Source organism: Calonectris borealis, chromosome 3, assembly GCF_964195595.1.
Source record: "Calonectris borealis chromosome 3, bCalBor7.hap1.2, whole genome shotgun sequence".
In the NCBI taxonomy this organism is placed as follows: Eukaryota; Metazoa; Chordata; class Aves; order Procellariiformes; family Procellariidae; genus Calonectris; species Calonectris borealis.
Window position 1 is genome coordinate 116,641,477 of NC_134314.1, and position 21,960 is coordinate 116,663,436.

Here is a 21,960-nt window from a genome sequence, read left to right on the forward strand (position 1 = left end):
TGATGAATTGGGATGCATTCAAGGACGTTCACGGGACTTGCTAGGAATGACTGCCTCTAGGAGATTGACAGTAATGTTGTATAGTTGTTGGCTATTCTGAAGGGGAATAAAAATAAGTATTCCACTGCTGTGTTTAGGATTGCCCACAATCTGGGATTGCCCATGTTTTGAAGCATGTGAGGAGTGCATCAGTGTATGGCCCTGGAGAAGCGCTTCACTGCCTGGTTGTTTCGAAGCACATCATCATTTGGCTCTTTCAGAGTGATTCATTGTGCAGCTTTTTTCAGAGTGTTAAAATGCCCGTTTTTTCTTGGAGAGCATCACCATGCCACCCTGAAGGAGTGCATCGGTGTTTGGTGTTTTGGGGGCAGTTTGTAGTTCGTTTTTTAGGGATGTCTCCACGTGGGCTTTTTTGGAGCCTTCTGTCGCCTAGGGGTCTCGCCTAAACCTCTCTTACCCTGGGGTTTTTGGAAGCGGTCCAGCCTGGGGCTTTTTGGGAGGTCTCCACCTCGGGGCTTTTTCGAAGCATTTCACTGACTGCATATTTTGAGCATTTTGCCCCAGTGCTTTTTTGGAGGTCTTCACCCTGTTGCTTTTTGGGGGCGCTCCAGCCTGGGATTTTTGGGGGCTTTTTGGGAGTTCCGCAGCCTGGGACTTTTTGGGAGATCTCCACCCCAGGGCTTTTTGAAGCACTTCACCATTTTGTTTTTTGAGAGCTCTTTTAGGTTTGCTTTTTTTTTTCTGGAATTCTACACCGCCTGACATTTTTGGAGACCTTCACAGCATGGCCTGGCAGAGTGCATCAGTGTTTGGTTTTTTGGGAGCTGTTTACTGCTTCTTTTCTTGTACCTTTCCACCTTGGGCTTTTTCGGAGCCCTGCACCCTGGGTCTTTTTTGACACTGTTTGGATATTTTGAACGCTTCACCGCTGTGCTTTTTTGGACTTTTCCACCCTGGGGCTTTTTCGAAGTGTTTCACCCTTTGGATATTTTGAGCGCTTCATCCAGTGCTTATTTGGAGCTCTGCACCCTGGGGCTTCCTGGCATCTCTCCACCCTGGCAGAGCTTCACCATTTTGTTTTCTGGGAGCCCTTTAAGGTTTCGTTTTTTTCTGGAATTCTACAACGCCTGGCGTTTTTGGAGTGCTTCACCGCGTGGCCCTGGAGGAGTGCTTCACCGCGTGGCCCTGGAGGAGTGCTTCACCGCGTCGCCCTGGAGGAGTGCTTCACCGTGCAGCCCTCCATGTGTGCATCAGCGTTTGGCTTTTTGGGAGCCGTTCACTGCTTTGTTTTTTGTATTTCTCCACCTCGATTCCGCTTGGGGGCTCTCCACCTCAGTGATTTTGGGGAGGTTCCCACCCCAAACCTTTTTGGGAGCACTTCACCATTTTGGTTTTTTGGGAGCCCTTTAAGGTTTGGGTTTTTTCTGGTCTTCTAGAAAACCTGGCATTTTTAGACTGCTTCACCGCACGGCAATGGAGGAGTGCTTGACCGCATGGCCCTGGAGGAGTGCATCAGCGTTTGGCTTTTTGGGAGCTCTGCACACAACGGCTTTTTTGGAGCCTTCTGTCGCCTGGGTTTTTTGGGAGCTCTCCACCATGGGGCTTTTTGGGATCTCTCCACCCTGGGGCTTTTTGGGATCTCTCCACCCTGGGGTTTTTGGGAGCTCTCCACCCTTGGGCTTGTTCGAAGCGTTTCACCGTTTCGATATTTTGAGTGCTTCAGCCCGGTGCATTTGGAGCTCTCCACCCTGGGGCTTCCTGGCATCTCTCCACCCTGGCAGAGCTTCACCATTTTGTTTTCTGGGAGCCCTTTAAGGTTTCATTTTTTTCTGGAATTCTACAACGCCTGGCGTTTTTGGAGTGCTTCACCGCGTGGCCCTGGAGGAGTTCTTCACCACGCGGCCCTGGAGGAGTGCTTCACCGCGTCGCCCTGGAGGAGTTCTTCACCACGCGGCCCTGGAGGAGTGCTTCACCGCGTGGCCCTGGAGGAGTGCTTCACCGCATGGCCCTGGAGGAGTTCTTCACCATGCGGCCCTGGAGGAGTTCTTCACCACCCGGCCCTGGAGGAGTGCTTCACCGCGCGGCCCTGGAGGAGTGCTTCACCGCGCAGCCCTGGATGAGTGCTTCACCGCGCGGCCCTGGAGGAGTGCTTCACTGCGTCGCCCTGGAGGAGTGCTTCACCGCGCAGCCCTGGATGAGTGCTTCACGACACAGCCCTCCACGTGTGCATCAGCGTTTGGCGTTTTGGGAGCCGTTCACCGCTTTGTTTTTTGTATTTCTCCACCTCGATTCCGCTTGGGAGCTCTGCACCTCAGTGCTTTTTGGGAGGTTCCCACCCGAGGCCTTTTTGGGAGCACTTCACCGTTTTGGTTTTTGGAAGCCCTTTAAGGTTTGGGTTTTTTCCGGTCTTCTGGAAAACCTGGCATTTTTGGAGTGCTTCACCGCACGGCCATGGAGCAGTGCTTGACCGCATGGCCCTGGAGGAGTGCATCAGCGTTTGGTTTTTTGGGAGCCGTTTGTTTTTTATAGCTCCCCAGCCTGGGGCTTTTTGGGAGCGCTCTACCCTGGGGCTTTTTGGAGAGATTTACCATTTTGTTTTTCGAGAGCTCTTTAAGGTTTGGGTTTTATCTGGAATTCTTCAATGCCTTGCTTTTCTGGAGTCCATCGCCTCGCAGCCCTGGAGGAGTGCATCACCGTGCAGCCCCGGACGAGTGCATCAGCGTTTGGTTTTTTGGCAGCCACTCCCTGTTTGGCTTTTTGGCAGCTCTCCACCCTGGTGCTTTTTGGGATCTCTCCACCCCGGGGCTTCCTGGGAGCGCTTCACCATTTTGTTTTTTGGGAGCCCTTTAAGGTTTGAGTTGTTTCTGGAATGCTACAACACCAGGCCTTTCTGGAGTGCTTCACCGTGGAGTTGTTTGGAGCTTTCCATTGCCTGGGGCTTCTCGGGAGCGCTGCGGCGTGGGGCTTTTCAAGAGCTCTCTACCCTGCGGCTTTTTGGGAGCTCTCTACTCTGGGGCTTTTTGGAGCCTATCACCATTTTGTTTTTTGAGAGCTCTTTAAGGTTTGTTTTTTTCCTGGAATTCTTCAACGCCTGAGGTTTTTGGAGTTCATCGCCGCGCGGGCCTGGAGGAGTGCATCAGCGTTTGGCTTTTTGGGAGCTCTGCACACGAGGGCTTTTTTGAAGCCTTCTGTCGCCTGGGTTTTTTGGGAGCTCTCCACCTCAGGGTGTTTTGGGAGCTCTCCACCTCGGAGCTTTTTGGGAGCTCTCCACCCTGGGGCTTTTTCCAAGTGTTTCACCCTTTGGATATTTTGAGCGCTTCATCCCAGTGCTTATTTGGAGCTCTCCACCCTGGGGCTTCCTGCATTTTAGGAGAACTGCACCCTGGGACTTGTTAAGGGGCGCTCCTGCCTGGGGCTTTTTGGGAGCTCTGCACACCAGGGCTTTTTTGGAGCCTTCTGTCGCCTGGGTTTTTTGGGAGCTCTCCACCCTTGGGCTTTTTGGTAGCTCTCCACCCTGGGGTTTTTGGAGCGCTTCACCTTTTTGTTTTTTGGGAGCCCTTTAAGGTTTGGGGTTTTTCTGGAATTCTACAGTGCCTGGCAATTTTGGAGTGCTTTCCTGCGCCACCCTGGAGGATTCTTCACTGCGCAACCCTGGAGGAGTGCATCAGCGTTTGGCTTTTTGGGAGCTCTCTGCACGAGGGCTTTTTTGGAGCCTTCTGTCGCCTGGGTTTTTTGGGAGCTTTCCACCTTGGGGCTTTTTGGGAGCTCTCCACCTCAGGGTGTTTTGGGAGCTCTCCACCTCGGAGCTTTTTGGGAGCTCTCCACCCTGGGGCTTTTTCCAAGTGTTTCACCCTTTGGATATTTTGAGCGCTTCATCCCATTGCTTATTTGGAGCTCTCCACCCTGGGGCTTCCTGGCATCTCTCCACCCTGGCAGAGCTTCACCATTTTGTTTTCTGGGAGCCCTTTAAGGTTTCATTTTTTTCTGGAATTCTACAACGCCTGGCGTTTTTGGAGTGCTTCACCGCGTGGCCCTGGAGGAGTGCTTCACCGCGTGGCCCTGGAGGAGTGCTTCACCGCGCGGCCCTGGAGGAGTTCTTCACCACGCGGCCCTGGAGGAGTGCTTCACCGTGTCGCCCTGGAGGAGTGCTTCACCACGCGGCCCTGGAGGAGTGCTTCACCGCCTGGCCCTGGAGGAGTGCTTCACCGTGTCGCCCTGGAGGAGTGCTTCACCGTGTCGCCCTGGAGGAGTGCTTCACCGCGCAGCCCTGGATGAGTGCTTCACGACACAGCCCTCCACGTGTGCATCAGCGTTTGGCGTTTTGGGAGCCGTTCACCGCTTTGTTTTTTGTATTTCTCCACCTCGATTCCGCCTGGGAGCTCTCCACCTCAGTGCTTTTTGGGAGGATCCCACCCAAGGCCTTTTTGGGAGCACTTCACCGTTTTGGTTTTTGGGAGCCCTTTAAGGTTTGGGTTTTTTCCGGTCTTCTGGAAAACCTGGCATTTTTGGAGTGCTTCACCGCACGGCCATGGAGCAGTGCTTGACCGCATGGCCCTGGAGGAGTGCATCAGCGTTTGGTTTTTTGGGAGCCGTTTGTTTTTTATAGCTCCCCAGCCTGGGGCTTTTTGGGAGCGCTCTACCCTGGGGCTTTTTGGAGAGATTTACCATTTTGTTTTTCGAGAGCTCTTTAAGGTTTGGGTTTTATCTGGAATTCTTCAACGCCTTGCTTTTCTGGAGTCCATCGCCTCGCAGCCCTGGAGGAGTGCATCACCGTGCAGCCCCGGACGAGTGCATCAGCGTTTGGTTTTTTGGCAGCCACTCCCTGTTTGGCTTTTTGGCAGCTCTCCACCCTGGGGCTTTTTGGGATCTCTCCACCCCGGGGCTTCCTGGGAGCGCTTCACCATTTTGGTTTTTGGGAGCCCTTTAAGGTTTGAGTTGTTTCTGGAATGCTACAACACCAGGCCTTTCTGGAGTGCTTCACCGTGGAGTTTTTTGAACCTTTCCATTGCCTGGGGCTTCTCGGGAGCGCTGCGGCGTGGGGCTTTTCAAGAGCTCTCTACCCTGCGGCTTTTTGGGAGCTCTCTACTCTGGGGCTTTTTGGAGCATATCACCATTTTGGTTTTTGAGAGCTCTTTAAGGTTTGTTTTTTTCCTGGAATTCTTCAACGCCTGAGGTTTTTTGGAGTTCATCGCCACGCGGGCCTGGAGGAGTGCATCAGCGTTTGGCTTTTTGGGAGCTCTGCACACGAGAGCTTTTTTGGAGCCTTCTGTCGCCTGGGTTTTTTGGTAGGTCTCCACCCTGGGGCTTTTTGGGAGCTCTCCACCCTGGGGTTTTTGGAGCGCTTCACCTTTTTGTTTTTTTGGAGCCCTTTAAGGTTTGGGGTTTTTCTGGAATTCTACAGTGCCTGGCAATTTTGGAGTGCTTTCCTGCGCCACCCTGGAGGAGTCTTCACTGCGCAACCCTGGAGGAGTGCATCAGCACTTGGCTTTTTGGGAGCTCTCTGCATGAGGGCTTTTTTGGAGCCTTCTGTCGCCTGGGTTTTTTGGGAGCTTTCCACCCTGGGGCTTTTTGGGAGCTCTCCACCTCAGGGTGTTTTGGGAGCTCTCCACCTCGGAGCTTTTTGGGAGCTCTCCACCCTGGGGCTTTTTCCAAGTGTTTCACCCTTTGGATATTTTGAGCGCTTCATCCCAGTGCTTATTTGGAGCTCTCCACCCTGGGGCTTCCTGCATTTTAGGAGAACTGCACCCTGGGACTTGTTAAGGGGCGCTCCAGCCTGGGGCTTTTTGGGAGCTCTGCACACCAGGGCTTTTCTGGAGCCTTCTGTCGCCTGGGTTTTTTGGGAGCTCTCCACCCTGGGGCTTTTTGGGAGCTCTCCACCCTGGGGTTTTTGGGAGCTCTCCACCCTTGGGCTTGTTTGAAGCGTTTCACCGTTTCGATATTTCGAGTGCTTCAGCCCGCTGCATTTTAGGAGAACTGCACCCTGGGAGTTGTTAAGGGGTGCTCCAGCCTGGGGCTTTTTGGGAGCTCTCCACCCTTGGGCTTTCTGGGGAAAAGAAATCTCCATCGCGGGGATTTTTGGAGCGCTTCACCTTTTTGTTTTTTGGGAGCCCTTTAAGGTTTGGGGTATTTCTGGAATTCTACAATGCCTGGCAATTTTGGAGTGCTTCCCTGCGCCACCCTGGAGGAGTCTTCACTGCGCAACCCTGGAGGAGTGCATCAGCGTTTGGCTTTTTGGGAGCTCTCTGCACGAGGGCTTTTTTGGAGCCTTCTGTCGCCTGGGTTTTTTGGGAGCTTTCCACCCTGGGGCTTTTTGGGAGCTCACCCCCTCGGAGCTTTTTGGGAGCTCTCCACCTCGGAGCTTTTTGGGAGCTCTCCACCCTGAGGCTTTTTCCAAGTGTTTCACCCTTTGGATATTTTGAGCGCTTCATCCCCGTGCTTATTTGGAGCTCTGCACCCTGGGGCTTCCTGGCATCTCTCCACCCTGGCAGAGCTTCACCATTTTGTTTTCTGGGAGCCCTTTAAGGTTTCGTTTTTTTCTGGAATTCTACAATGCCTGGCGTTTTTGGAGTGCTTCACCGTGTCGCCCTGGAGGAGTTCTTCACCACGCGGCCCTGGAGGACTGCTTCACCACGCGGCCCTGGAGGAGTGCTTCACCGCGTGGCCCTGGAGGAGTACTTCACCGCACAGCCCTGGAGGAGTGCTTCACGACACAGCCCTCCACGTGTGCATCAGCGTTTGGCGTTTTGGGAGCCGTTCACCGCTTTGTTTTTTGTATTTCTCCACCTCGATTCCGCCTGGGAGCTCTCCACCTCAGTGCTTTTTGGGAGGTTCCCACCCAAGGCCTTTTTGGGAGCACTTCACCGTTTTGGTTTTTGGGAGCCCTTTAAGGTTTGGGTTTTTTCCGGTCTTCTGGAAAACCTGGCATTTTTGGAGTGCTTCACCACACGGCCATGGAGCAGTGCTTGACCGCATGGCCCTGGAGGAGTGCATCAGCGTTTGGTTTTTTGGGAGCCGTTTGTTTTTTATAGCTCCCCAGCCTGGGGCTTTTTGGGAGCGCTCTACCCTGGGGCTTTTTGGAGAGATTTACCATTTTGTTTTTCGAGAGCTCTTTAAGGTTTGGGTTTTATCTGGAATTCTTCAACGCCTTGCTTTTCTGGAGTCCATCGCCTCGCAGCCCTGGAGGAGTGCATCACCGTGCAGCCCCGGAGGAGTGCATCAGCGTTTGGTTTTTTGGCAGCCACTCCCTGTTTGGCTTTTTGGCAGCTCTCCACCCTGGGGCTTATTGGGATCTCTCCACCCCGGGGCTTCCTGGGAGCGCTTCACCATTTTGGTTTTTGGGAGCCCTTTAAGGTTTGAGTTGTTTCTGGAATGCTACAACACCAGGCCTTTCTGGAGTGCTTCACCGTGGAGTTGTTTGGAGCTTTCCATTGCCTGGGGCTTCTCGGGAGCGCTGCGGCGTGGGGCTTTTCAAGAGCTCTCTACCCTGCGGCTTTTTGGGAGCTCTCTACTCTGGGGCTTTTTGGAGCCTATCACCATTTTGTTTTTTGAGAGCTCTTTAAGGTTTGTTTTTTTCCTGGAATTCTTCAACGCCTGAGGTTTTTGGAGTTCATCGCCGCGCGGGCCTGGAGGAGTGCATCAGCGTTTGGCTTTTTGGGAGCTCTGCACACGAGGGCTTTTTTGAAGCCTTCTGTCACCTGGGTTTTTTGGGAGCTCTCCACCTCAGGGTGTTTTGGGAGCTCTCCACCTCGGAGCTTTTTGGGAGCTCTCCACCCTGGGGCTTTTTCCAAGTGTTTCACCCTTTGGATATTTTGAGCGCTTCATCCCAGTGCTTATTTGGAGCTCTCCACCCTGGGGCTTCCTGCATTTTAGGAGAACTGCACCCTGGGACTTGTTAAGGGGCGCTCCTGCCTGGGGCTTTTTGGGAGCTCTGCACACCAGGGCTTTTTTGGAGCCTTCTGTCGCCTGGGTTTTTTGGGAGCTCTCCACCCTTGGGCTTTTTGGTAGCTCTCCACCCTGGGGTTTTTGGAGCGCTTCACCTTTTTGTTTTTTGGGAGCCCTTTAAGGTTTGGGGTTTTTCTGGAATTCTACAGTGCCTGGCAATTTTGGAGTGCTTTCCTGCGCCACCCTGGAGGATTCTTCACTGCGCAACCCTGGAGGAGTGCATCAGCGTTTGGCTTTTTGGGAGCTCTCTGCACGAGGGCTTTTTTGGAGCCTTCTGTCGCCTGGGTTTTTTGGGAGCTTTCCACCTTGGGGCTTTTTGGGAGCTCTCCACCTCAGGGTGTTTTGGGAGCTCTCCACCTCGGAGCTTTTTGGGAGCTCTCCACCCTGGGGCTTTTTCCAAGTGTTTCACCCTTTGGATATTTTGAGCGCTTCATCCCATTGCTTATTTGGAGCTCTCCACCCTGGGGCTTCCTGGCATCTCTCCACCCTGGCAGAGCTTCACCATTTTGTTTTCTGGGAGCCCTTTAAGGTTTCATTTTTTTCTGGAATTCTACAACGCCTGGCGTTTTTGGAGTGCTTCACCGTGTCGCCCTGGAGGAGTGCTTCACCGCGTGGCCCTGGAGGAGTGCTTCACCGCGCGGCCCTGGAGGAGTTCTTCACCACGCGGCCCTGGAGGAGTGCTTCACCGTGTCGCCCTGGAGGAGTGCTTCACCACGCGGCCCTGGAGGAGTGCTTCACCGCCTGGCCCTGGAGGAGTGCTTCACCGTGTCGCCCTGGAGGAGTGCTTCACCGCGCAGCCCTGGATGAGTGCTTCACGACACAGCCCTCCACGTGTGCATCAGCGTTTGGCGTTTTGGGAGCCGTTCACCGCTTTGTTTTTTGTATTTCTCCACCTCGATTCCGCCTGGGAGCTCTCCACCTCAGTGCTTTTTGGGAGGTTCCCACCCGAGGCCTTTTTGGGAGCACTTCACCGTTTTGGTTTTTGGGAGCCCTTTAAGGTTTGGGTTTTTTCCGGTCTTCTGGAAAACCTGGCATTTTTGGAGTGCTTCACCGCACGGCCATGGAGCAGTGCTTGACCGCATGGCCCTGGAGGAGTGCATCAGCGTTTGGTTTTTTGGGAGCCGTTTGTTTTTTATAGCTCCCCAGCCTGGGGCTTTTTGGGAGCGCTCTACCCTGGGGCTTTTTGGAGAGATTTACCATTTTGTTTTTCGAGAGCTCTTTAAGGTTTGGGTTTTATCTGGAATTCTTCAACGCCTTGCTTTTCTGGAGTCCATCGCCTCGCAGCCCTGGAGGAGTGCATCACCGTGCAGCCCCGGACGAGTGCATCAGCGTTTGGTTTTTTGGCAGCCACTCCCTGTTTGGCTTTTTGGCAGCTCTCCACCCTGGGGCTTTTTGGGATCTCTCCACCCCGGGGCTTCCTGGGAGCGCTTCACCATTTTGGTTTTTGGGAGCCCTTTAAGGTTTGAGTTGTTTCTGGAATGCTACAACACCAGGCCTTTCTGGAGTGCTTCACCGTGGAGTTGTTTGGAGCTTTCCATTGCCTGGGGCTTCTCGGGAGCGCTGCGGCGTGGGGCTTTTCAAGAGCTCTCTACCCTGCGGCTTTTTGGGAGCTCTCTACTCTGGGGCTTTTTGGAGCCTATCACCATTTTGTTTTTTGAGAGCTCTTTAAGGTTTGTTTTTTTCCTGGAATTCTTCAACGCCTGAGGTTTTTGGAGTTCATCGCCGCGCAGGCCTGGAGGAGTGCATCAGCGTTTGGCTTTTTGGGAGCTCTGCACACGAGGGCTTTTTTGGAGCCTTCTGTCGCCTGGGTTTTTTGGGAGCTCTCCACCTCAGGGTGTTTTGGGAGCTCTCCACCTCAGGGTGTTTTGGGAGCTCTCCACCTCGGAGCTTTTTGGGAGCTCTCCACCCTGGGGCTTTTTCCAAGTGTTTCACCCTTTGGATATTTTGAGCGCTTCATCCCAGTGCTTATTTGGAGCTCTGCACCCTGGGGCTTCCTGCATTTTGGGAGAACTGCACCCTGGGACTTGTTAAGGGGCGCTCCAGCCTGGGGCTTTTTGGGAGCTCTGCACACCAGGGCTTTTCTGGAGCCTTCTGTCGCCTGGGTTTTTTGGGAGCTCTCCACCCTGGGGCTTTTTGGGAGCTCTCCACCCTGGGGTTTTTGGGAGCTCTCCACCCTTGGGCTTGTTTGAAGCGTTTCACCGTTTCGATATTTCGAGCGCTTCAGCCCGCTGCATTTTAGGAGAACTGCACCCGGGGACTTGTTAAGGGGCGCTCCACCCTGGGGCTTTTTGGGAGCTCTCCACCCTTGGGCTTTCTGGGAGCTCTTCATCCCAGGGATTTTTGGAGCACTTCACCTTTTTGTTTTTTGGGAGCTCTTTAAGGTTTGGGGTATTTCTGGAATTCTACAGTGCCTGGCAATTTGGGAGTGCTTCCCTGCGCCACCCTGGAGGAGTCTTCACTGCGCAGCCCTGGAGGAGTGCATCAGCGTTTGGCTTTTTGGGAGCTCTCTGCACGAGGGCTTTTTTGGAGCCTTCTGTCGCCTGGGTTTTTTGGGAGCTTTCCACCCTGGGGCTTTTTGGGAGCTCTCCACCTCAGGGTGTTTTGGGAGCTCTCCACCTCGGAGCTTTTTGGGAGCTCTCCACCCTGGGGCTTTTTCCAAGTGTTTCACCCTTTGGATATTTTGAGCGCTTCATCCCCGTGCTTATTTGGAGCTCTCCACCCTGGGGCTTCCTGCATTTTAGGAGAACTGCACCCTGGGACTTGTTAAGGGGCGCTCCAGCCTGGGGCTTTTTGGGAGCTCTGCACACCAGGGCTTTTCTGGAGCCTTCTGTCGCCTGGGTTTTTTGGGAGCTCTCCACCCTGGGGCTTTTTGGGAGCTCTCCACCCTGGGGTTTTTGGGAGCTCTCCACCCTTGGGCTTGTTTGAAGCGTTTCACCGTTTCGATATTTCGAGCGCTTCAGCCCACTGCATTTTAGGAGAACTGCACCCTGGGAGTTGTTAAGGGGTGCTCCAGCCTGGGGCTTTTTGGGAGCTCTCCACCCTTGGGCTTTCTGGGAGCTCTCCATCGCGGGGATTTTTGGAGCGCTTCACCTTTTTGTTTTTTGGGAGCCCTTTAAGGTTTGGGGTATTTCTGGAATTCTACAATGCCTGGCAATTTTGGAGTGCTTCCCTGCGCCACCCTGGAGGAGTCTTCACTGCGCAACCCTGGAGGAGTGCATCAGCGTTTGGCTTTTTGGGAGCTCTCTGCACGAGGGCTTTTTTGGAGCCTTCTGTCGCCTGGGTTTTTTGGGAGCTTTCCACCCTGGGGCTTTTTGGGAGCTCACCCCCTCGGAGCTTTTTGGGAGCTCTCCACCTCGGAGCTTTTTGGGAGCTCTCCACCCTGGGGCTTTTTCCAAGTGTTTCACCCTTTGGATATTTTGAGCGCTTCATCCCAGTGCTTATTTGGAGCTCTGCACCCTGGGGCTTCCTGGCATCTCTCCACCCTGGCAGAGCTTCACCATTTTGTTTTCTGGGAGCCCTTTAAGGTTTCGGTTTTTTCTGGAATTCTACAATGCCTGGCGTTTTTGGAGTGCTTCACCGCGTCGCCCTGGAGGAGTTCTTCACCGCATCGCCCTGGAGGAGTGCTTCACCGCGCAGCCCTGGATGAGTGCTTCACGACACAGCCCTCCACGTGTGCATCAGCGTTTGGCGTTTTGGGAGCCGTTCACCGCTTTGTTTTTTGTATTTCTCCACCTCGATTCCGCCTGGGAGCTCTCCACCTCAGTGCTTTTTGGGAGGTTCCCACCCGAGGCCTTTTTGGGAGCACTTCACCGTTTTGGTTTTTGGGAGCCCTTTAAGGTTTGGGTTTTTTCCGGTCTTCTGGAAAACCTGGCATTTTTGGAGTGCTTCACCGCACGGCCATGGAGCAGTGCTTGACCGCATGGCCCTGGAGGAGTGCATCAGCGTTTGGTTTTTTGGGAGCCGTTTGTTTTTTATAGCTCCCCAGCCTGGGGCTTTTTGGGAGCGCTCTACCCTGGGGCTTTTTGGAGAGATTTACCATTTTGTTTTTCGAGAGCTCTTTAAGGTTTGGGTTTTATCTGGAATTCTTCAATGCCTTGCTTTTCTGGAGTCCATTGCCTCGCAGCCCTGGAGGAGTGCATCACCGTGCAGCCCCGGACGAGTGCATCAGCGTTTGGTTTTTTGGCAGCCACTCCCTGTTTGGCTTTTTGGCAGCTCTCCACCCTGGGGCTTTTTGGGATCTCTCCACCCCGGGGCTTCCTGGGAGCGCTTCACCATTTTGGTTTTTGGGAGCCCTTTAAGGTTTGAGTTGTTTCTGGAATGCTACAACACCAGGCCTTTCTGGAGTGCTTCACCGTGGAGTTGTTTGGAGCTTTCCATTGCCTGGGGCTTCTTGGGAGCGCTTCACCATTTTGTTTTTTGGGAGCCCTTTAAGGTTTGAGTTGTTTCTGGAATGCTACAACACCAGGCATTTCTGGAGTGCTTCACCGTGGAGTTTTTTGGACCTTTCCATTGCCTGGGGCTTCTTGGGAGCGCTGCGGCGTGGGGCTTTTCAAGAGCTCTCTACCCTGCGGCTTTTTGGGAGCTCTCTACTCTGGGGCTTTTTGGAGCCTATCACCATTTTGTTTTTTGAGAGCTCTTTAAGGTTTGTTTTTTTCCTGGAATTCTTCAACGCCTGAGGTTTTTGGAGTTCATCGCCGCGCGGGCCTGGAGGAGTGCATCAGCGTTTGGCTTTTTGGGAGCTCTGCACACGAGGGCTTTTTTGGAGCCTTCTGTCGCCTGGGTTTTTTGGGAGCTCTCCACCTCAGGGTGTTTTGGGAGCTCTCCACCTCGGAGCTTTTTGGGAGCTCTCCACCCTGGGGCTTCCTGCATTTTAGGAGAACTGCACCCTGGGACTTGTTAAGGGGCGCTCCTGCCTGGGGCTTTTTGGGAGCTCTGCACACCAGGGCTTTTTTGGAGCCTTCTGTCGCCTGGGTTTTTTGGGAGCTCTCCACCCTTGGGCTTTTTGGTAGCTCTCCACCCTGGGGTTTTTGGAGCGCTTCACCTTTTTGTTTTTTGGGAGCCCTTTAAGGTTTGGGGTATTTCTGGAATTCTACAATGCCTGGCAATTTTGGAGTGCTTTCCTGCGCCACCCTGGAGGATTCTTCACTGCGCAACCCTGGAGGAGTGCATCAGCGTTTGGCTTTTTGGGAGCTCTCTGCACGAGGGCTTTTTTGGAGCCTTCTGTCGCCTGGGTTTTTTGGGAGCTTTCCACCCTGGGGCTTTTTGGGAGCTCTCCACCTCAGGGTGTTTTGGGAGCTCTCCACCTCGGAGCTTTTTGGGAGCTCTCCACCCTGGGGCTTTTTCCAAGTGTTTCACCCTTTGGATATTTTGAGCGCTTCATCCCCGTGCTTATTTGGAGCTCTGCACCCTGGGGCTTCCTGGCATCTCTCCATCCTGGCAGAGCTTCACCATTTTGTTTTCTGGGAGCCCTTTAAGGTTTCGTTTTTTTCTGGAATTCTACAATGCCTGGCGTTTTTGGAGTGCTTCACCGCGTCGCCCTGGAGGAGTGCTTCACCGCGTGGCCCTGGAGGAGTGCTTCACCGCGCGGCCCTGGATGAGTGCTTCACGACACAGCCCTCCACGTGTGCATCAGCGTTTGGCGTTTTGGGAGCCGTTCACCGCTTTGTTTTTTGTATTTCTCCACCTCGATTCCGCCTGGGAGCTCTCCACCTCAGTGCTTTTTGGGAGGTTCCCACCCGAGGCCTTTTTGGGAGCACTTCACCGTTTTGGTTTTTGGGAGCCCTTTAAGGTTTGGGTTTTTTCCGGTCTTCTGGAAAACCTGGCATTTTTGGAGTGCTTCACCGCACGGCCATGGAGCAGTGCTTGACCGCATGGCCCTGGAGGAGTGCATCAGCGTTTGGTTTTTTGGGAGCCGTTTGTTTTTTATAGCTCCCCAGCCTGGGGCTTTTTGGGAGCGCTCTACCCTGGGGCTTTTTGGAGAGATTTACCATTTTGTTTTTCGAGAGCTCTTTAAGGTTTGGGTTTTATCTGGAATTCTTCAACGCCTTGCTTTTCTGGAGTCCATCGCCTCGCAGCCCTGGAGGAGTGCATCACCGTGCAGCCCCGGACGAGTGCATCAGCGTTTGGTTTTTTGGCAGCCACTCCCTGTTTGGCTTTTTGGCAGCTCTCCACCCTGGGGCTTTTTGGGATCTCTCCACCCCGGGGCTTCCTGGGAGCGCTTCACCATTTTGGTTTTTGGGAGCCCTTTAAGGTTTGAGTTGTTTCTGGAATGCTACAACACCAGGCCTTTCTGGAGTGCTTCACCGTGGAGTTGTTTGGAGCTTTCCATTGCCTGGGGCTTCTCGGGAGCGCTGCGGCGTGGGGCTTTTCAAGAGCTCTCTACCCTGCGGCTTTTTGGGAGCTCTCTACTCTGGGGCTTTTTGGAGCCTATCACCATTTTGTTTTTTGAGAGCTCTTTAAGGTTTGTTTTTTTCCTGGAATTCTTCAACGCCTGAGGTTTTTGGAGTTCATCGCCGCGCAGGCCTGGAGGAGTGCATCAGCGTTTGGCTTTTTGGGAGCTCTGCACACGAGGGCTTTTTTGGAGCCTTCTGTCGCCTGGGTTTTTTGGGAGCTCTCCACCTCAGGGTGTTTTGGGAGCTCTCCACCTCAGGGTGTTTTGGGAGCTCTCCACCTCGGAGCTTTTTGGGAGCTCTCCACCCTGGGGCTTTTTCCAAGTGTTTCACCCTTTGGATATTTTGAGCGCTTCATCCCAGTGCTTATTTGGAGCTCTCCACCCTGGGGCTTCCTGCATTTTAGGAGAACTGCACCCTGGGACTTGTTAAGGGGCGCTCCAGCCTGGGGCTTTTTGGGAGCTCTGCACACCAGGGCTTTTCTGGAGCCTTCTGTCGCCTGGGTTTTTTGGGAGCTCTCCACCCTGGGGCTTTTTGGGAGCTCTCCACCCTGGGGTTTTTGGGAGCTCTCCACCCTTGGGCTTGTTTGAAGCGTTTCACCGTTTCGATATTTCGAGCGCTTCAGCCCACTGCATTTTAGGAGAACTGCACCCTGGGAGTTGTTAAGGGGTGCTCCAGCCTGGGGCTTTTTGGGAGCTCTCCACCCTTGGGCTTTCTGGGAGCTCTCCATCGCGGGGATTTTTGGAGCGCTTCACCTTTTTGTTTTTTGGGAGCCCTTTAAGGTTTGGGGTATTTCTGGAATTCTACAGTGCCTGGCAATTTTGGAGTGCTTCCCTGCGCCACCCTGGAGGAGTCTTCACTGCGCAACCCTGGAGGAGTGCATCAGCGTTTGGCTTTTTGGGAGCTCTCTGCACGAGGGCTTTTTTGGAGCCTTCTGTCGCCTGGGTTTTTTGGGAGCTTTCCACCCTGGGGCTTTTTGGGAGCTCACCCCCTCGGAGCTTTTTGGGAGCTCTCCACCTCGGAGCTTTTTGGGAGCTCTCCACCCTGGGGCTTTTTCCAAGTGTTTCACCCTTTGGATATTTTGAGCGCTTCATCCCAGTGCTTATTTGGAGCTCTGCACCCTGGGGCTTCCTGGCATCTCTCCACCCTGGCAGAGCTTCACCATTTTGTTTTCTGGGAGCCCTTTAAGGTTTCGGTTTTTTCTGGAATTCTACAATGCCTGGCGTTTTTGGAGTGCTTCACCGCGTCGCCCTGGAGGAGTTCTTCACCGCATCGCCCTGGAGGAGTGCTTCACCGCGCAGCCCTGGATGAGTGCTTCACGACACAGCCCTCCACGTGTGCATCAGCGTTTGGCGTTTTGGGAGCCGTTCACCGCTTTGTTTTTTGTATTTCTCCACCTCGATTCCGCCTGGGAGCTCTCCACCTCAGTGCTTTTTGGGAGGTTCCCACCCGAGGCCTTTTTGGGAGCACTTCACCGTTTTGGTTTTTGGGAGCCCTTTAAGGTTTGGGTTTTTTCCGGTCTTCTGGAAAACCTGGCATTTTTGGAGTGCTTCACCGCACGGCCATGGAGCAGTGCTTGACCGCATGGCCCTGGAGGAGTGCATCAGCGTTTGGTTTTTTGGGAGCCGTTTGTTTTTTATAGCTCCCCAGCCTGGGGCTTTTTGGGAGCGCTCTACCCTGGGGCTTTTTGGAGAGATTTACCATTTTGTTTTTCGAGAGCTCTTTAAGGTTTGGGTTTTATCTGGAATTCTTCAATGCCTTGCTTTTCTGGAGTCCATCGCCTCGCAGCCCTGGAGGAGTGCATCACCGTGCAGCCCCGGACGAGTGCATCAGCGTTTGGTTTTTTGGCAGCCACTCCCTGTTTGGCTTTTTGGCAGCTCTCCACCCTGCTGCTTTTTGGGATCTCTCCACCCCGGGGCTTCCTGGGAGCGCTTCACCATTTTGTTTTTTGGGAGCCCTTTAAGGTTTGAGTTGTTTCTGGAATGCTACAACACCAGGCCTTTCTGGAGTGCTTCACCGTGGAGTTGTTTGGAGCTTTCCATTGCCTGGGGCTTCTTGGGAGCGCTTCACCATTTTGTTTTTTGGGAGCCCTTTAAGGTTTGAGTTGTTTCTGGAATGCTACAACACCAGGCATTTCTGGAGTGCTTCACCGTGGAGTTTTTTGGACCTTTCCATTGCCTGGGGCTTCTTGGGAGCGCTGCGGCGTGGGGCTTTTCAAGAGCTCTCTACCCTGCGGCTTTTTGGGAGCTCTCTACTCTGGGGCTTTTTGGAGCCTATCACCATTTTGTTTTTTGAGAGCTCTTTAAGGTTTGTTTTTTTCCTGGAATTCTTCAACGCCTGAGGTTTTTGGAGTTCATCGCCGCGCGGGCCTGGAGGAGTGCATCAGCGTTTGGCTTTTTGGGAGCTCTGCACACGAGGGCTTTTTTGGAGCCTTCTGTCGCCTGGGTTTTTTGGGAGCTCTCCACCTCAGGGTGTTTTGGGAGCTCTCCACCTCGGAGCTTTTTGGGAGCTCTCCACCCTGGGGCTTTTTCCAAGTGTTTCACCCTTTGGATATTTTGAGCGCTTCATCCCAGTGCTTATTTGGAGCTCTCCACCCTGGGGCTTCCTGCATTTTAGGAGAACTGCACCCTGGGACTTGTTAAGGGGCGCTCCTGCCTGGGGCTTTTTGGGAGCTCTGCACACCAGGGCTTTTTTGGAGCCTTCTGTCGCCTGGGTTTTTTGGGAGCTCTCCACCCTTGGGCTTTTTGGTAGCTCTCCACCCTGGGGTTTTTGGAGCGCTTCACCTTTTTGTTTTTTGGGAGCCCTTTAAGGTTTGGGGTATTTCTGGAATTCTACAATGCCTGGCAATTTTGGAGTGCTTTCCTGCGCCACCCTGGAGGATTCTTCACTGCGCAACCCTGGAGGAGTGCATCAGCGTTTGGCTTTTTGGGAGCTCTCTGCACGAGGGCTTTTTTGGAGCCTTCTGTCGCCTGGGTTTTTTGGGAGCTTTCCACCTTGGGGCTTTTTGGGAGCTCTCCACCTCAGGGTGTTTTGGGAGCTCTCCACCTCGGAGCTTTTTGGGAGCTCTCCACCCTGGGGCTTTTTCCAAGTGTTTCACCCTTTGGATATTTTGAGCGCTTCATCCCATTGCTTATTTGGAGCTCTCCACCCTGGGGCTTCCTGGCATCTCTCCACCCTGGCAGAGCTTCACCATTTTGTTTTCTGGGAGCCCTTTAAGGTTTCATTTTTTTCTGGAATTCTACAACGCCTGGCGTTTTTGGAGTGCTTCACCGCGTGGCCCTGGATGAGTGCTTCACCGAGTGGCCCTGGAGGAGTGCTTCACCACGCGGCCCTGGAGGAGTGCTTCACCGCGTGGCCCTGGAGGAGTGCTTCACCGCGCAGCCCTGGATGAGTGCTTCACGACACAGCCCTCCGCGTGTGCATCAGCGTTTGGCGTTTTGGGAGCCGTTCACCGCTTTGTTTTTTGTATTTCTCCACCTCGATTCCGCTTGGGAGCTCTCCACCTCAGTGCTTTTTGGGAGGTTCCCACCCGAGGCCTTTTTGGGAGCACTTCACCGTTTTGGTTTTTGGGAGCCCTTTAAGGTTTGGGTTTTTTCCGGTCTTCTGGAAAACCTGGCATTTTTGGAGTGCTTCACCGCACGGCCATGGAGCAGTGCTTGACCGCATGGCCCTGGAGGAGTGCATCAGCGTTTGGTTTTTTGGGAGCCGTTTGTTTTTTATAGCTCCCCAGCCTGGGGCTTTTTGGGAGCGCTCTACCCTGGGGCTTTTTGGAGAGATTTACCATTTTGTTTTTCGAGAGCTCTTTAAGGTTTGGGTTTTATCTGGAATTCTTCAACGCCTTGCTTTTCTGGAGTCCATCGCCTCGCAGCCCTGGAGGAGTGCATCACCGTGCAGCCCCGGACGAGTGCATCAGCGTTTGGTTTTTTGGCAGCCACTCCCTGTTTGGCTTTTTGGCAGCTCTCCACCCTGGGGCTTTTTGGGATCTCTCCACCCCGGGGCTTCCTGGGAGCGCTTCACCATTTTGGTTTTTGGGAGCCCTTTAAGGTTTGAGTTGTTTCTGGAATGCTACAACACCAGGCCTTTCTGGAGTGCTTCACCGTGGAGTTTTTTGAACCTTTCCATTGCCTGGGGCTTCTTGGGAGCGCTGCAGCGTGGGGCTTTTCAAGAGCTCTCTACCCTGCGGCTTTTTGGGAGCTCTCTACTCTGGGGCTTTTTGGAGCCTATCACCATTTTGGTTTTTGAGAGCTCTTTAAGGTTTGTTTTTTTCCTGGAATTCTTCAACGCCTGAGGTTTTTTGGAGTTCATCGCCACGCGGGCCTGGAGGAGTGCATCAGCGTTTGGCTTTTTGGGAGCTCTGCACACCAGGGCTTTTTTGGAGCCTTCTGTTGCCTGGGTTTTTTGGTAGGTCTCCACCCTGGGGCTTTTTGGGAGCTCTCCACCCTGGGGTTTTTGGAGCGCTTCACCTTTTTGTTTTTTTGGAGCCCTTTAAGGTTTGGGGTTTTTCTGGAATTCTACAGTGCCTGGCAATTTTGGAGTGCTTTCCTGCGCCACCCTGGAGGAGTCTTCACTGCGCAACCCTGGAGGAGTGCATCAGCACTTGGCTTTTTGGGAGCTCTCTGCATGAGGGCTTTTTTGGAGCCTTCTGTCGCCTGGGTTTTTTGGGAGCTTTCCACCCTGGGGCTTTTTGGGAGCTCTCCACCTCAGGGTGTTTTGGGAGCTCTCCACCTCGGAGCTTTTTGGGAGCTCTCCACCCTGGGGCTTTTTCCAAGTGTTTCACCCTTTGGATATTTTGAGCGCTTCATCCCCGTGCTTATTTGGAGCTCTGCACCCTGGGGCTTCCTGGCATCTCTCCACCCTGGCAGAGCTTCACCATTTTGTTTTCTGGGAGCCCTTTAAGGTTTCGTTTTTTTCTGGAATTCTACAATGCCTGGCGTTTTTGGAGTGCTTCACCGCATCGCCCTGGAGGAGTGCTTCACCGCGCAGCCCTGGATGAGTGCTTCACGACACAGCCCTCCACGTGTGCATCAGCGTTTGGCGTTTTGGGAGCCGTTCACCGCTTTGTTTTTTGTATTTCTCCACCTCGATTCCGCCTGGGAGCTCTCCACCTCAGTGCTTTTTGGGAGGTTCCCACCCAAGGCCTTTTTGGGAGCACTTCACCGTTTTGGTTTTTGGGAGCCCTTTAAGGTTTGGGTTTTTTCCGGTCTTCTGGAAAACCTGGCATTTTTGGAGTGCTTCACCGCACGGCCATGGAGCAGTGCTTGACCGCATGGCCCTGGAGGAGTGCATCAGCGTTTGGTTTTTTGGGAGCCGTTTGTTTTTTATAGCTCCCCAGCCTGGGGCTTTTTGGGAGCGCTCTACCCTGGGGCTTTTTGGAGAGATTTACCATTTTGTTTTTCGAGAGCTCTTTAAGGTTTGGGTTTTATCTGGAATTCTTCAACGCCTTGCTTTTCTGGAGTCCATCGCCTCGCAGCCCTGGAGGAGTGCATCACCGTGCAGCCCCGGACGAGTGCATCAGCGTTTGGTTTTTTGGCAGCCACTCCCTGTTTGGCTTTTTGGCAGCTCTCCACCCTGGGGCTTTTTGGGATCTCTCCACCCCGGGGCTTCCTGGGAGCGCTTCACCATTTTGGTTTTTGGGAGCCCTTTAAGGTTTGAGTTGTTTCTGGAATGCTACAACACCAGGCCTTTCTGGAGTGCTTCACCGTGGAGTTGTTTGGAGCTTTCCATTGCCTGGGGCTTCTCGGGAGCGCTGCGGCGTGGGGCTTTTCAAGAGCTCTCTACCCTGCGGCTTTTTGGGAGCTCTCCACTCTGGGGCTTTTTGGAGCCTATCACCATTTTGGTTTTTGAGAGCTCTTTAAGGTTTGTTTTTTTCCTGGAATTCTTCAACGCCTGAGGTTTTTGGAGTTCATCGCCGCGCGGGCCTGGAGGAGTGCATCAGCGTTTGGCTTTTTGGGAGCTCTGCACACGAGGGCTTTTTTGAAGCCTTCTGTCGCCTGGGTGTTTTGGGAGCTCTCCACCTCAGGGTGTTTTGGGAGCTCTCCACCTCGGAGCTTTTTGGGAGCTCTCCACCCTGGGGCTTTTTCCAAGTGTTTCACCCTTTGGATATTTTGAGCGCTTCATCCCAGTGCTTATTTGGAGCTCTCCACCCTGGGGCTTCCTGCATTTTAGGAGAACTGCACCCTGGGACTTGTTAAGGGGCGCTCCAGCCTGGGGCTTTTTGGGAGCTCTGCACACCAGGGCTTTTCTGGAGCCTTCTGTCGCCTGGGTTTTTTGGGAGCTCTCCACCCTGGGGCTTTTTGGGAGCTCTCCACCCTGGGGTTTTTGGGAGCTCTCCACCCTTGGGCTTGTTTGAAGCGTTTCACCGTTTCGATATTTCGAGCGCTTCAGCCCGCTGCATTTTAGGAGAACTGCACCCTGGGAGTTGTTAAGGGGTGCTCCAGCCTGGGGCTTTTTGGGAGCTCTCCACCCTTGGGCTTTCTGGGAGCTCTCCATCGCGGGGATTTTTGGAGCGCTTCACCTTTTTGTTTTTTGGGAGCCCTTTAAGGTTTGGGGTATTTCTGGAATTCTACAATGCCTGGCAATTTTGGAGTGCTTCCCTGCGCCACCCTGGAGGAGTCTTCACTGCGCAACCCTGGAGGAGTGCATCAGCGTTTGGCTTTTTGGGAGCTCTCTGCACGAGGGCTTTTTTGGAGCCTTCTGTCGCCTGGGTTTTTTGGGAGCTTTCCACCCTGGGGCTTTTTGGGAGCTCACCCCCTCGGAGCTTTTTGGGAGCTCTCCACCTCGGAGCTTTTTGGGAGCTCTCCACCCTGGGGCTTTTTCCAAGTGTTTCACCCTTTGGATATTTTGAGCGCTTCATCCCAGTGCTTATTTGGAGCTCTGCACCCTGGGGCTTCCTGGCATCTCTCCACCCTGGCAGAGCTTCACCATTTTGTTTTCTGGGAGCCCTTTAAGGTTTCGGTTTTTTCTGGAATTCTACAATGCCTGGCGTTTTTGGAGTGCTTCACCGCGTCGCCCTGGAGGAGTTCTTCACCGCATCGCCCTGGAGGAGTGCTTCACCGCGCAGCCCTGGATGAGTGCTTCACGACACAGCCCTCCACGTGTGCATCAGCGTTTGGCGTTTTGGGAGCCGTTCACCGCTTTGTTTTTTGTATTTCTCCACCTCGATTCCGCCTGGGAGCTCTCCACCTCAGTGCTTTTTGGGAGGTTCCCACCCGAGGCCTTTTTGGGAGCACTTCACCGTTTTGGTTTTTGGGAGCCCTTTAAGGTTTGGGTTTTTTCCGGTCTTCTGGAAAACCTGGCATTTTTGGAGTGCTTCACCGCACGGCCATGGAGCAGTGCTTGACCGCATGGCCCTGGAGGAGTGCATCAGCGTTTGGTTTTTTGGGAGCCGTTTGTTTTTTATAGCTCCCCAGCCTGGGGCTTTTTGGGAGCGCTCTACCCTGGGGCTTTTTGGAGAGATTTACCATTTTGTTTTTCGAGAGCTCTTTAAGGTTTGGGTTTTATCTGGAATTCTTCAATGCCTTGCTTTTCTGGAGTCCATCGCCTCGCAGCCCTGGAGGAGTGCATCACCGTGCAGCCCCGGACGAGTGCATCAGCGTTTGGTTTTTTGGCAGCCACTCCCTGTTTGGCTTTT

The 21,960-nt window shown here is 53.6% G+C and overlaps 1 long non-coding RNA gene across 2 annotated transcripts; it reads right to left on the reverse strand.

Annotated features, from left to right (window-relative positions):
• Window positions 1-1,110: 1,110 nt before the first annotated feature.
• On the reverse strand, window positions 1,111-5,324 carry LOC142081052 (uncharacterized). 2 transcript variants are annotated; one of them, XR_012673212.1, is made up of 3 exons: window positions 3,481-5,324; window positions 1,842-3,428; window positions 1,111-1,279 (listed from the first exon to the last, which is right to left on the reverse strand). It is a non-coding gene; the product is annotated as an uncharacterized LOC142081052 (long non-coding RNA). The 2 variants fall into 2 exon arrangements; XR_012673213.1 differs by having other exon boundaries at window positions 1,842-3,239; window positions 3,767-3,853.
• Between the last annotated feature and the right edge of the window lie 16,636 nt (window positions 5,325-21,960).